This window comes from Heterocephalus glaber, unplaced genomic scaffold (assembly GCF_053883595.1).
Source record: "Heterocephalus glaber isolate CG9 unplaced genomic scaffold, H.glaber_assembly_v1.0 deba00001444, whole genome shotgun sequence".
NCBI lineage: Eukaryota > Metazoa > Chordata > Mammalia > Rodentia > Bathyergidae > Heterocephalus > Heterocephalus glaber.
Genome location: NW_028258297.1, coordinates 18200467 through 18214292, shown reverse-complemented (window position 1 = coordinate 18214292; position 13826 = coordinate 18200467). Strand labels below are relative to the sequence as shown.

Here is a 13826-nt window from a genome sequence, read left to right as displayed (position 1 = left end):
TACTTAAGATAGATGCCATGTTATTATGTCATATAATAATGGATGTCTACAACTATGAATATGCCCAACCATTGTGTTTTGGGATTTTTGCTTATTTACTACAACTCAGTTCTTTTAAATGGCTACTTAATAAGTGGAAACCAAACTGCTGCCATCTAAAGTAGAAAAGTCTATTGATTTTTAGAGAATATATTATCAAGGATCAGGCTCAAAAAAGTACAATTTACATTCCTTGTCAGCTCTTCCATATAATTGAATTTTATTGGCAAAATCTCTGGAAGCATTTCCTATTAACATGACTAAAGCAATTATTTAAGAGGCTTTTAAAAATATCCAGCTACTATATTGTGTGTAGCATTTAATATGAAGAACTTATGGCAGTTTAGGAGGTCATTATCATTAAATAAGAGACTATTATCACAGGAAATACTATAGAGAACCATTACTGTTGAAATATTTTTAAAAGAAGTTGTTCAGGTAATTCAGCTAAAAACAAAAGTAGTAAAAATTCCATTTTAAAAAGTTTATACTTTTTGTCTGAATGATATATGCAGACCTATTTAGATTGTCATAAAATTTGGTCAATATTCCAGTCATCATTTTGTTGTTATTTGCCTGTCTTTATGTGGACCATAACAAAAATGTCAGGATTTTGTTTGTTTAGAGCTGATTTCATATTTCAAATTGTATGCATAGAAACATATTATATTCAAATAAGTAAAGCTTTCATAGAAACCTTAAAGTGATTGATTGAATTATTCACTTTTCTTTTCTTTTTTTTTTGTTAAACTCTTTTATTGGTACATTGTAGGTATACAACACAATTACATTTCTCATTGGGAACTGTACCTTTACATAATGCATCTTCATTCTTATTTTTTCCCCATTCCTAGCCCTCCCTTCACGCCCTCCACCCTTCCCTATTTACAAAGACTTTATTTCAATTCCTTATCATTTTTCCTTTCCCTTCTTTCCTTTCCCCTGCCTCTCCCACTAGCCCTACCCCTTTGGACCTTTTCTTCCTATTTTACATTTTCGATTATTCATTCTAATCATTGGTACATTTTAGGTATACAATATAATGAATGACATTCATCATTGCAAATTTGCATCTTTACATAGTCTCTCTTGGTTCTTGTTTTTCACCCTTGCCCAGCCCTCCCTTCAACCCCTCCAGTCCTCCCTATTTACAAAGATTTTGTTCCTATTTTTCCATTTTCTCATATTAATCCCATTCCCTTCTATCCTTTCCCCTAGCCCTCCCACTTTCTCCAGCTTTGCCCCTTTTCTTCCTATTTTACATTACCTATTATACATTTAGTCCTTATTTACACTTTCAGTTTCTCACACCAGAGAAACTATTCGGTATTTACACATCTGTGTCCTATTTATTTCACTTAAAGAGTATTGCCTCAATGTGCATCCACTTAACTATAAATGTCTCTAATTTCTCATTTTTGATGGCTGAGTAGTACTCCATTTTATTAAAAAACCACATTTTCTTTATCCAGTCTCCAGTTGATGGGCATTTGGGCTGTTTCCAAGTTTTAGCTATTACAAACTGTGCTGCTATGAACATGGGCACACATATATCACTGTGGTATGATTCTTTTAATTCTTTGGGGAAGATCCCCAGCAGTGGAATAGCAGGGTCAAATGGAACTTCCAGTCCTAATTCTTTGAGGTATCTCCATACTGATTTCCACAGTGCTTGCACCAGTCTACACTCCCAACAGCAGGGTTCCTCTTTCCCCACAGCCCCGCCAGCATTTGTTATTGGTTGATTTCATGATAGCAGCCATTCTTTCTGGAGTGAAGTGGAATCTCAGCGTTGTTTTCATTTGCATCTCTCCAATGACCAGTGATGTTGAACATTTTTTCATGTATTTATTTGCTATTTCTACTTCTTTGTCTGAGAAATGTCTGCTCATTTCAGATGACCATTTTTGGACTGGGTCTTTAAATTTAGGAGGTCTGGTCTTTTTAAGTTCTTTATAGATTCGTGATAGTAGAGCTTTGTCTCAGGAAGAGCAGGTGAAGATTTTTTCCCACATTGTGGGTTGTCTCTTCACACTGCTGGTGGTTTCTCTTGCTGTGCAGAAGCCTTTTAATAAGAAGAGATCCCATTTGTTGATTGTTTGTGCTAGTTCACGGGCAACTGAGGTTTTGTTCATAAAATCTTTTCCTACACTGATGTCTTCAAGGGTTCTACCTAACCTCTGTTCCAACTGGTTCAGAGTTTCTATTTTAATATTTAGATCTTTAATCCATTTTGATTTTAGTTTAGTGCATGGTGAGAGATACAGGCCTAGTTTTAATCTTTGGCAAGTTGAAGCCCAATTTTTCCAGCACCATTTATTAAAGAGGCTATCTTTCCTCCAGTGAGGGTGTTTGGCTCCTTTATCAAAGATGAGATGGCTGAGTGTGTCTGGTATTGTTTCTGCATCTTCTAATCTGTTCCACTGGTCCTCAAGTCTGTTTCTTTGCCAGTACCATGCTGTTTTTATCACAGTAGCTTTGTAGTATAGTTGCAGGTTAGGGATTGTGATACCCCATGCCATGTCTCTGTTACCTAGAATTGCTTTTGCTATTCTGGGTCTCTTCTTCTTCCAAATGAATTTTTGGATTGTTTTCTTGAAGTCTATGAAGTATGCTGCTGGGATCTCAATTGGAATTGCATTAAATCTATATAGCAGTTTTGGAAGTATGGCCATTTTCACTATATTAATCCTTCCTACCCAGGAGCAGGGGATGTCTGTCCATTTTCTGATATCATCTTCAATCTCTCTTTTCAGAGTGCCATAGTTTTCAGAGAAGAGGTCTTTGATTTCTTTTGTTAGGTTGATTCCTAGGTATTTCAGTTTTTTGGATGCTACTGTGAAAGGAATTGTTTGCCATATTTCTCTCTCAGTGAGTGTGTTATTCATGTAGAGCAAAGCTATTGATTTTTGTGTGTTGACCTTGTATCCAGCTACTTGACTGATTTGGTTATTAAGTCTAGAGGACTTTTGGTGGAGTTCTTGGGGTCTTCTAGATAGAGTATCATGTCATCTGCAAATAAGGACAATTTGACTTCTTCATTACCTATCTTTATTCCTTTGATTTCTTTCTCTTGTCTAATTGCCGTGGCTAATGTTTCCAGAACTATATTGAACAAGAGTGGTGATAGTGGACATCCTTGTCTTGTTCCTGATTTGAGTGTGAAGGATTTCAGTTTTTGACCATTTAGTATGACATTGGCTATTGGTTTTTCAGGGATGGCTTCTATCATTTTGAGGTAGAGACCATCTATTCCAATTTTTTGTAGGGTTTTTATCATAAATGCATGTTGGATTTTGTCAAATGCTTTTTCTGCATCTATGGAGATAACCATATGGTTTTTGTCCTTTGCTCTATTGATATAGTGTACTGCATTGATTGATTTTCGTATATTGAACCTTTCCTGCATCCCTGGGATGAATCCCACTTGATCAGGGTGTATGATCTTGATGATCTTCTGCATTCTGTTTGCCATTATCTAATTAAGGATTTTTGCATCTATGTTCATTAGTGAGATTGGCCTATAGTTCTCTTTTTCAGTTGGGTGTTTCTCTACTTTGGGGATCAAGGTGATGCCTGCTTCCAGGAATGAATTTGGGAGTATTGCTTTCCTTTCAATTTCATTGAAGAGTTTAAACAGTAGTGGCAGCAGTTCCTCTCTAAATGTCTTGTAGAATTCAACAGTGAAGCCATCAGGGCCCGGGCTTTTCTTAGTTGATAGGTTTTTAATTACATTTTCAATTTCATTGGTTGATATTGGGTTGTTCAGAGTTTTTAGGTCTTCTTTATTCAACTTTGGTAATTCATATGTATGTAGAAATCTGTCCATTTCTTCTGTGTTGTCCATCTTATTGGCATATAGGTTCTGGAAGTAGGTATTGATGATCCTCTGGATTTCTGCTGGGTCTGTTGTAATTTCACCCTTTTCATTCCTAATGGCATGGATTTGGGCCTTTTCTTTCCTTTTTCTGACAAGGTTGGCTAAAGGTTTGTCAATTTTGTTGATTCTTTCGAAGGACCAACTCTTGGCTTCATTGGTTTTTTTTGTATTGTTCTCTTAGTCTCCATTGCATTGATTTCTCCTCTGATCTTTATAATTTCCTCCCTTGTATGAACTTTGGGTTTGTCCTGCTCTTCTTTTTCTAGAAGCTTGAGTTTCAGCATCAGATTGTTTAATTGCGCTCGTTCTGTTTTCCTAATATGCATATTCACTGCTATGAATTTCCCTCATAAGACTGCTTTCATTGTGTCCCATAGATTCTGGTATGTTGTATTGTCGTTGTCATTTAATTAAAGGAACTGTCTGATTTCTTCTTTAATTTCCTCTGTGACCCATTGGTTATTCAGAAGTGTGTTGTTCAATTTCCATGTGTTTATGAAATTTTTTGAGTTTCTTTTGCTATGGATCTCCAATTTCATCGCACTATGGTCTGATACTATACAGGGGATAACTGCAATTCCTTTGCACTTACTTAAACATGTTCTATGTGTGAGTATGTGGTCTATTTTGTAGAATGACCCATGTGCAGCTGAGAAGAATGTGTATTCTGATTTTGTGGGATGGAAGACTCTGTGAACATCTGTTAAATTCATTTGTTCAGGAGTTCGATTGAGTTCTAGTATTTCTTTACTTATTTTTAGTCTAGTTGATCTATCTATTTGTGATAGTGGGGTGTTGAGGTCCCCCACTACAATTGTATTAGTGCATATATGACTTTTCATGTCCATTAGTATTTGTTTTATATAGTTGGGTGCATTAGTGTTTGGTGCATAGATATTTATGATTGTCATCTTTTCCTCTTGGATTCTTCCCTTTACAAGGATGTAGTGTCCTTCTTCGTCTCTCTTAATCAATGTTGGTTTGAAATCTACTTGATCTGCAAAGAGGATAGCTACTCCTGCTTGTTTTGGGGTTCCTGTCACATGGAGTATTGTTTTCCACCCTTTAACTTTCAGTCTATCAGTTTCCTTTTGAATTAAGTGTGTTTCTTGTATGCAGTATATTGTTGGATTTTGCTTCTTGACCCATTCTGGCAGTCTATTTCTTTTGATTGGTGAATTGAGACCATTAACATTGATGGTTATAACTGAAACGTATTGACTTGTCATTGCCATGACTTTTTCATTTTGTTGGGTTCTCCCCCTTTCCATTTAATTTCTTGTCATGCCAGATGGGTTCATTCTGCTTTGCTTCCTGGGTTGTGATCCTCAATGTCTGTTCCTAGGATATTGTGTAAAATTCTTTGGAGGGCTGGTTTGGTATTCACGAAGTTCCTAAGGTGCTCTTTGTTATGAAAGTATCTTATTTCTCCATCAATTTTGAAAGATAGTTTTGCAGGGTATATCAATCTGGCTTGGAGGCTGTTTTCTTTTAGGGCTTGGAATATGTCACTCCAAGCTCTTCTTGCCTTGATGGTTTGTGTTGAGAAGTCTGCTGTGATTTTGATGGGCTTTCCTTTGTATGTGATTTGTTTCTTTTCTCTGACTGCTTGGAGAACTTTGTTCTTCTGTTGTGTTTCTGGAATCTTAACCATTATATGCCTATGTGTAGATTCTTTTTGATCAAGACTATTTGGAGTCCTCACTTATCTGTATGTCAAGCTCTTTTCCCCTGCTTGGGAAGTTTTCTGCCATTATTTCTGTGAAGAGATTTTTTTATGTCATCTCCACTCTCTCTTGTTTTTTCATTGAGCTCAATCAGTCTTATGTTATTCTTCTTTGCATCATCTAGCAGCTGCTGGATTGATTTCTCATGTTCCTTTATAATTTTGAAGCAATTTTTCTTTTCCTGGTCACTAATTGCAATCTTATCTTCTATATCTGAAATTCTGTCCTCACATTGTCTCATTCTGCTGTGTAGACTTTCAGTGGAGTTTTTCATATCCTGGAAATCTATTTGCATCTGTTTTATGGATTCCATTTGTTTCCTATGTTGGGATTCCATCATGTTCCTGAGCTCCTCTCTAGATTTATTAATCATGTCTTGCACTAGGGGCACAATTTCTCCTGTTATCTGAGAAATTATTTCTGATTTCATTTTTTCCAGATCCCCTTTTGTTGCCAGTTCAGTGGGTCCAGGTGGTTGCGTATCAGAGTATTCCATTTCATTTCCCTTTGGGGTTGCTGTAGGTGATCTGGACGTCTGGTTTTGAGACTTATTTACATGTTTTCTTATTTCGACTGGGGCAGGGGGCTGTTAGCACCTGTACAGATTACCTCCTCTGAGCTGGGTGAGGTAGGACGGGGGGGGGTAGGAATGGTGACCCAAAAGCCCTTTCCTGTTGGCTGGGAGCAGTGGGAGGGATGGTGGCCCGGAAGCCACTTCCTCTGGGCCAGGAGTAGTGGGATGGTGGCTCAGAAGCCCCTCCCTCTGGGCCGTTAGCAGTGGGAGGGATGGTGGCCTGGAAGCCCCTTCCTCTAGGCCAGGAGCAGTGGGACAGAAGGTGGCCCAAAAGCCCTTTCCTCTGGGCTGGGAGCAGCAGGAGGGATGGTGACCGGGATGTCCCTTCCTCTGGACCAGGAGCAGTGGGACGATGGCTCAGAAGCCCCTACCTCTGGGCCAGGAACAACGGGACTCAGTACCTTGTTCTGGTGGTCTGGTGTCCTCTGTGTCTTTATAGTGTGGAACCAGGTGGCTGCCTGTCTGCAGCGGGGTGACTCGGTGTCTTCTGTGTGACTCAGGACCTCGGCAGGGCATGCACAGACCTTCCTGTGTGCAGTGGGCTGATTCTTCGTGTTCTGTGCGACTCAGGACCTCTGTAGTGCATGGGCAGACCTGCCTGTCTGCAGCGGGGTGATTCGGTGTCTTCCGTGTGACTCAGGGCCTAGGTAGGGCATGCACAGACCTTCCTGTGTGCAGGGGGCTGATTCGGCATATTCCGTGTGACTGGGGACCTCGGCAAGGCATGGGCAGACCCACCTGTCTGCAACGGGCTCAAGGGAGCAGTTCTATTCTACCATAGGCTCCCCACCATGATGATTCTTCCTCAATGCAAGCCCAGAAGTGTGAAGTGGCCATGGACTTAAACCTCTGAAACCTTGACCTCAAATAAATCTCTTCTCCTTTAAGTTGTTATTCTCAGGTGTTTTGTTGCAGCAATGAAAAAGTAACACAATTACTAAAAAACTCTATTTATTTATTTTCGTTTTTATTCAAATATTTTCCTATTGCATGCATGCAGAACTGTTATAAATTTAATTTTAATACATTAAAGAGAGCGAGTTGTCGGGGGGGAAGACGGGGGCGCGGAGTCAGAGTGGCACAGCAAGTGGCTGCAGGTGGCGATGGTGGCGAGGGGTGGGGAGTGAGATAGGGTAGGGGTTGAGGAGGAGGAGGCCCAGCAGGTCCCACAAAAGCTGAAGCTGCAGTCTGGCCTCCCTCCCCACCGGGGACCACAGAGCCCCCAGCTGGGATGATGGACCTCAACCGTATCATCCAGGCACTGAAGGGCACCATCGACCTGAAGTTGTGCATTGCCAGGGAAAGCGAACTCAACCAGTTTGTAATTTTAGTCCTACAAGATTATCAATTTTGCCCCCAGTTTACTTTGGATTATAGTCTCTGACCATGTGGAATTCCCAGTAAGCCAGGCAGCTGCTATCTATCTGAAGAACATAGTGACACAGTACTGGCCAGACCGAGAACCTCCACCAGGAGAAGCAGTCTTTCCATTCAACATTCATGAAAATGATCACCAGCTGATACGTGATAACATTGTGGAAGGGGTAATTCGGTCTTCCGATTTAGTGAGAGTCCAGTTAACAATGTGTCTCCGTGTTATCATTAAACATGATTTTCCTGGTCACTGGCCAGCGGTGGTTGACCAGATGGACTATTACTTGCAATCACAGAAAAGTAGAAGCTGGCTTGGCAGTTTATTATGTCTATATCAACTGGTGAAGACTTAAGAATATAAGAAAGCAGAAGAAAGAGAACCTCTTATTGCAGCAATGCAGATATTTCTACCACATATTCAGCAACAGATCATGCAACTCCTTTCAGATTCCCTCCATTATTCTGTGTTACTACAGAAACAGATTCTGAAGATCTTTTATGCACTTGTTCAGTATGCATTGCCTCTTCAACTGGAGAATAACCAAACCATGATGACATGGATGGAGATCTTCCAAACCATCATTGACCAGACAGTGCCCTGGGAGAGGCTGCAGATTGATGAGGGTGATAGACCAGAACTGGTGTGGTGGAAGTGTAAGAAGTAGCCACTGCATATTGTAGCTCATCTTTTTGAGTAGTATGGAAGCCCAGGAAATGTCACAAAAGAATACTTTGAATTTTCTGAATTCTTTTAAAAAACCTATGCAGTGGGAATTCAGCAGGTGCTACTAAAAATTTTAGATCAATATAGACAGAAAGAATACATTGCACCCTGTGTTCTTCAGCAAACATTCAATTATCTCAACCAAGGGGTCATACATTCTGTAACCTGGAGCAGATGAAGCCACACATACAGCAAATCTCTGAAGATGTGATTTTTTCTGTGATGTGCTATAAAGATGAAGAAGAGGAGCTATGGCCAGAAGACCCATATGAATACATAAGGATGAAATTTGATATTTTTGAAGATTATGCTTCTCTCACTACAGCAGCCCAGACTCTTCTGTATACTGCTGCAAAGAAAAGGAAAGAGGTGTTGCCAAAAATGATAGCGTTCTGTTACCAAATCCTCACAGACCCGAACTTTGAAAGATGGGAAGAAAGATGGGGCCTTGCATGTGCTTGGTTCCTTGGTGGAGATTTTATTGAAGAAAAGTTTATTCAGTGACCAAATTGAGTTATTTCTGCAGAACCATGTATTTCCACTATTACTGTCTAACGTGGGATATCTTCGAGCTAGATACTGCTGGGTGCTTCATGCATTTAGTTCTTTGAAGTTTCATAATGAGCTCAACCTCAGAACTGCGGTGGAATTGGCAAAGAAGAGCCTGATTGAAGATAAGGAGATGCCTGTCAAAGCTGAGGCTGCCCTCGCCCTCCAGTCATTAATTTCTAACCAGATATAAGCTAAGGAATATATGAAGCCACATGTGAGGCCCATTATGTAGGGAGCTGTTGCACACTGTCAGAGAGAGAGAAAATGAAGATGTTACTAATGTCATCCAAAAGATAATATGTGAATATAGTCAGGAGGTAGCACAATTGCTGTTGACATGACCCAACGCTTGGCTGAGATATTTGGCAAAGTTCTTCAGAGTGATGAATATGAAGAAATTGAAGACAAAACAGTGATGGCAATGGGAATTTTACATACTATCAGTACTATCTTAACAGATCATAAAGCGATTACGCAGCAACTAGAGAATATCTGTCTATGGATTATTGATCTTGTTATACAGAAACATATAATGGGTCCTGTGTGGAGATGCAGGAGAAGATGCCAAGTGCCACACAGCCAAACTTCTAGAAGTCATCATTCTTCAGTGCAGAGGAAGGGGAATTGATCAGTGCATCCCACTCCTTGTCCAACTTGTTCTGGAGAGATTAACCCCCGAGGGGTCAAAACAAGTGAGCTCCGCACGATGTGTCTGCAGGTTGCGATCACTTCCCTGTACTACAATTCTGATCTGCTGCTGCACACCTTAGAATGAGTTCAGCTGCCTCACAACCCTGGACCTATTACTGTACAGTTTGTAAATCAGTGGATACAGATTATTTTCTTGGGCATCATGACCAGAAGATGTGTATAACAGGACTGAGCATCCTTCTGGAATTACAAAATCGACCTCCTGCAGTAGAAGCTGTGGTGGGACAAATTGTTTCTGCAATTCTTTTCCTTTTCCTTGGCCTATAGCAGGTCTGTGCTACTAGACAACTGGTAAACCTGGAAGATCATTCAAAAGCAGAGAAAGCTGATATGGAAGAAAACGAGATTTCCAGTGATGAGGTGGAGATGAATGTGAGTGCTCAAGCCATGCAGTCAAATAACAGGAGGGGTGAGGAGGAGGAGGAGGACGATAACTGGGATGAAGAAGTGCTGGAAGAAACTGCCCTGGAAGGATTCAGCACTCCGCTTGACCTTGACAACAGTGTGGATGAATATCAGTTTTTCACACAGGCTCTGCTGAGTGTGGAGAGTCCAGATGCTGCGTGGTACCAGCTGCTGGTGGCCCCTCTGGGTAATGACCAGAAAAAGATGCTGCAGGAGGTGTATATGTTGGCAGAGCACCGAAGGATGGTGGCAGAGGCAAAGAAGAAGATTGAACAGCAGGGTGGCTTCACATTTGAAAACAAAGGAGTTCTCTCTGCATTTAACTTTGGGACTATGCCCAGCAACAACTGAAGCAAGGAACATCAGCTGATGTATCACTGATGTGTGTGATTTCACAGGGTGTGAGGTCAGAGGTGGAAGTGAAGGTTACTTTCAGGGCCTCCTGAAGCACCAGGTGGCACTTCTGTCCACTCCTTTCCCTGTGACCCTGCCCACCCCGAGACATATATTTTCAGCAGCTACTGTAATGCATGAGCATAAGAAAAACAGAATCATTGCATTGAAAAGAACAACCATCTGCTCCACATACTGAAAGCCCCGGGTGGCTTTTAGAGGATTGGGTCAACATGCATGTCTCAGCTTTTTGCCATGGAGAATCAATAGATTTATGTGGATAACAGTGCCTTCTGTTGTACATGAACTATCAGAAACATTTTTTGGAGTGTATTGCAATTTTTCAAACCATAAAACATATTTCTAGATATAACGTAAGCCTTGGTTACATGTTGACTTATTCTGCATTTTGCTCTGTGAATTTACTGTTAGGCAGTTAGCTGCAATTCACTCTGGTTTCAAAAACACCACTGCTCCCTTTGCCCACCTGTCCTGCTGCAGGGGGTTATCTTCAGGGGTTGTAAAATATGCACTGGCTCTGGTTTTTCATAAGATATTCTGTGGCTTTCTTAAGTAGTGTCTTATTCCCCCTTCCACCATACTTTTCTACCTTGAAAGGGGTGGCATTTCTTTCAAGATCAGCAAATATGTGTATCAGTTTCATTTGTAATCTGGTAAGTGCAAGTTCAGGAGCCAACAGTTGGTTGGCAGCATGTGGCAGGGCCTCGTTCGTCACTGGTGTTAACGGCAAGTCTGAATGGATTCTGAATCATGTTCTTATGCTATGAATTAATCGTTGCACCTACAGCACGTGCTGCACTGCTAGCAGAGAGGTGCTCCACATGTGCGTTGTCTTTTTGAATGGGGCTCCCATCTTCAGTAACTCATCATTCCAGCTGTGTTGGGCCAGAGTCCAAAGCGTTTTATAATGGCATTTTTAAAAAATTTAACAAATAAAACAAATGTAATTTCTTGCTTTCTCACACAGCTGAATTTTTTCCTAACTAATTTGTTTTAGTCATTATTATAGCTCAGTTTGACTTCTTAAGTTTTCTAAGCATTGAGTGTGTTGGTCATCTTCATGATGTAAGATGATCTACAGGAAATATTGCAGGTGGGAGGTTTTTTCTGAATTATTCAGAACATGGATCACTGTGTATTCATTTAGTACAATGAAATGTACCTTGAGAACTTGGCATATTACGGGATGAGATTCAGATTTTCCTTTTTTTCTTTTTCTGTGGGATGTCTATAGGTTCAATTTCCCATCCATGACTAGTGGAAGTTTTCCCAGGTGCTTCCTCTATTACCATCCCTTATTCACATTAACTGTTTAAAATTTTAGGTTATTTAAGTAATTTTTATAGAAATAGTCTGACAAGCCATGAGTGTTGGAGTTAAATGACCCTCTGCTTTCCCACCCTTACTTCTTGAGGCATTGAAGCTGAGTGCCTGTCTCCCCCCACCCCCTGGCAATTAGAACATGGCACTGGGGGAAATTTTAGAGGGTTTCTAAACTCCATGTCCCATAAGGTCTAATTTTAACCTAAATATAATGCCTTCACACTGGATTGTACAAGGTATGCGATTTTAAAGATGTATTTTGTGATGTATTGTCTTCTGCAGTATTAAAGGGAAAGAAGTATTAATGTGTATCATCTTATCTTGTTTTTAAGCCAGGGTAGTTGTATGATTTTGTTACCAGAAGTACTAACCTGAATGTGATCTGGTTACCTTGGAAATGCAGGAGCTTACATGCATGTACTGTACAATTAAATGAGAACTGATTCCCAGGATTCCAAAAATTTTTTTTGATACATTAAAATATTCAATTAAAATCATAATCTACTGTTATTAATACTGTCATGCAAATTATACACTTTCTCTTATTCATATCAAGATCTTTAATTTAGTTTCTATTTTATCTTGATTATGAATTTATATTCTTTTTCTAAACCATGGAATGAATGTAAAACTGTCAGAAGATGTTTCTGTACTTCATTCATATAATTAGCTGTGATTGGTATTGTAGATGTTAGGGAGAAATCCATTGAAAGCTATACAATCCACCAATCATTTTTTAATAAAATCATCATATTTTACTTGACTGTGTTTTAGACATTCATTTGATTTTCAAATGCCTTTCATTGAATATTTTCTTCTTGTGAGAAATGTCTTGAGATTTTCTGAATTATTCAATTTATTTATTCAGTGTATTAATTATGTAAATGGCATTTAGAAGTACCCTATTTTATTTGCTGAGGGGTATGAAGGAAAGCATTGGATGCAGATAATATTACTGTTATTATGACTTAACAGGCACATAATTTAGCTAGGTTAGTGGAGAAAAGCTAGGGAGTTTGTTTGCTTCTTACAGGATGTGTTAAACAATTTTTCTCTCTTTTGGAATAAATTTACTCTTCATCAGCCTGTTTTGTCCAATAAATACACATTTTAGTTCTTGAGAAAGAAGTGAAATTGCAACATCCTATCTGGAGTTGAATCTTGTAATACGCTTAGCAATTGAAGATGGTTTCATAAATATATTTTCTGTTAAACCTCTGAATAGCAAAATAAATACACAGAGACAGTAGTGTTCATGCCACCATTATGGCTTCTTCTAATAAATATATTGGTCCCTAACCAAGGTTCCTATGGGCAATGGCTAAGTCTTTATCCCAGGAACTCAAATAATGCTTATTGGGAGGTCATTTGGGCTTGACACTGTTACAAGCACCTGTATGTATTATTCAGTCTTCCTAACAATCTTAGAGGAAGTTACTGTTTTTATGATTTCCATTTTATAGATGAGGAAATTGAGCCATTGAAAGGTTAAGTGACTTCTTGGTATTTATGCAGCCAATTGTGATAGAGTTAGGATCTCATAAAGACAGTCTAGCTTCATAGATTTATTTTTATCCACTTTACTGTGTAACAAAGATAAAGCATGTCAGTAGGTGCCTGGAATTGAGAAGAAACTGGAGTAAAGGGGGCACAAAGAAGTTAGTTGGTATAATGGAAATATTCTGTACTTTGATTATGGTAGTGGCAACGTGAGTATTCATTTGGCAAAATTTATCACATTTCACAAGTAAAATGAGTGCATTTTACTGCATATAAATTATAACTCAATAGAGTTGGTTTGTTTATTATTTATTTATTTATTTATTTCAAAATAGTAGGGAGATCTTGAAATTTTAGTAAAAAGAGATAGCATCGTCTGAGGTGATGGATATGCTGATTGCCCCGATAGGAATATACACATCATAACAGATAGAAATGTCACACTGTAATCCATAAATATGTAAGTAGTATGTATTTAAATTAAAAATAAACATATGAAAGTAAAATTGCTTTATAAAACTATATTAGATCTCATTTTAGGGCCAATCATATGATAAATTTCAGTGATGTTAATGTGCAGTGCTCTCTATGTGATCTGATTGA

General features: G+C 39.1%; 1 pseudogene; it reads left to right on the top strand.

Annotated features, from left to right (window-relative positions):
* Positions 1-7344: 7344 nt before the first annotated feature.
* LOC101705136 (importin-8 pseudogene) lies at positions 7345-10353 on the top strand (annotated as a pseudogene).
* Positions 10354-13826: the final 3473 nt, after the last annotated feature.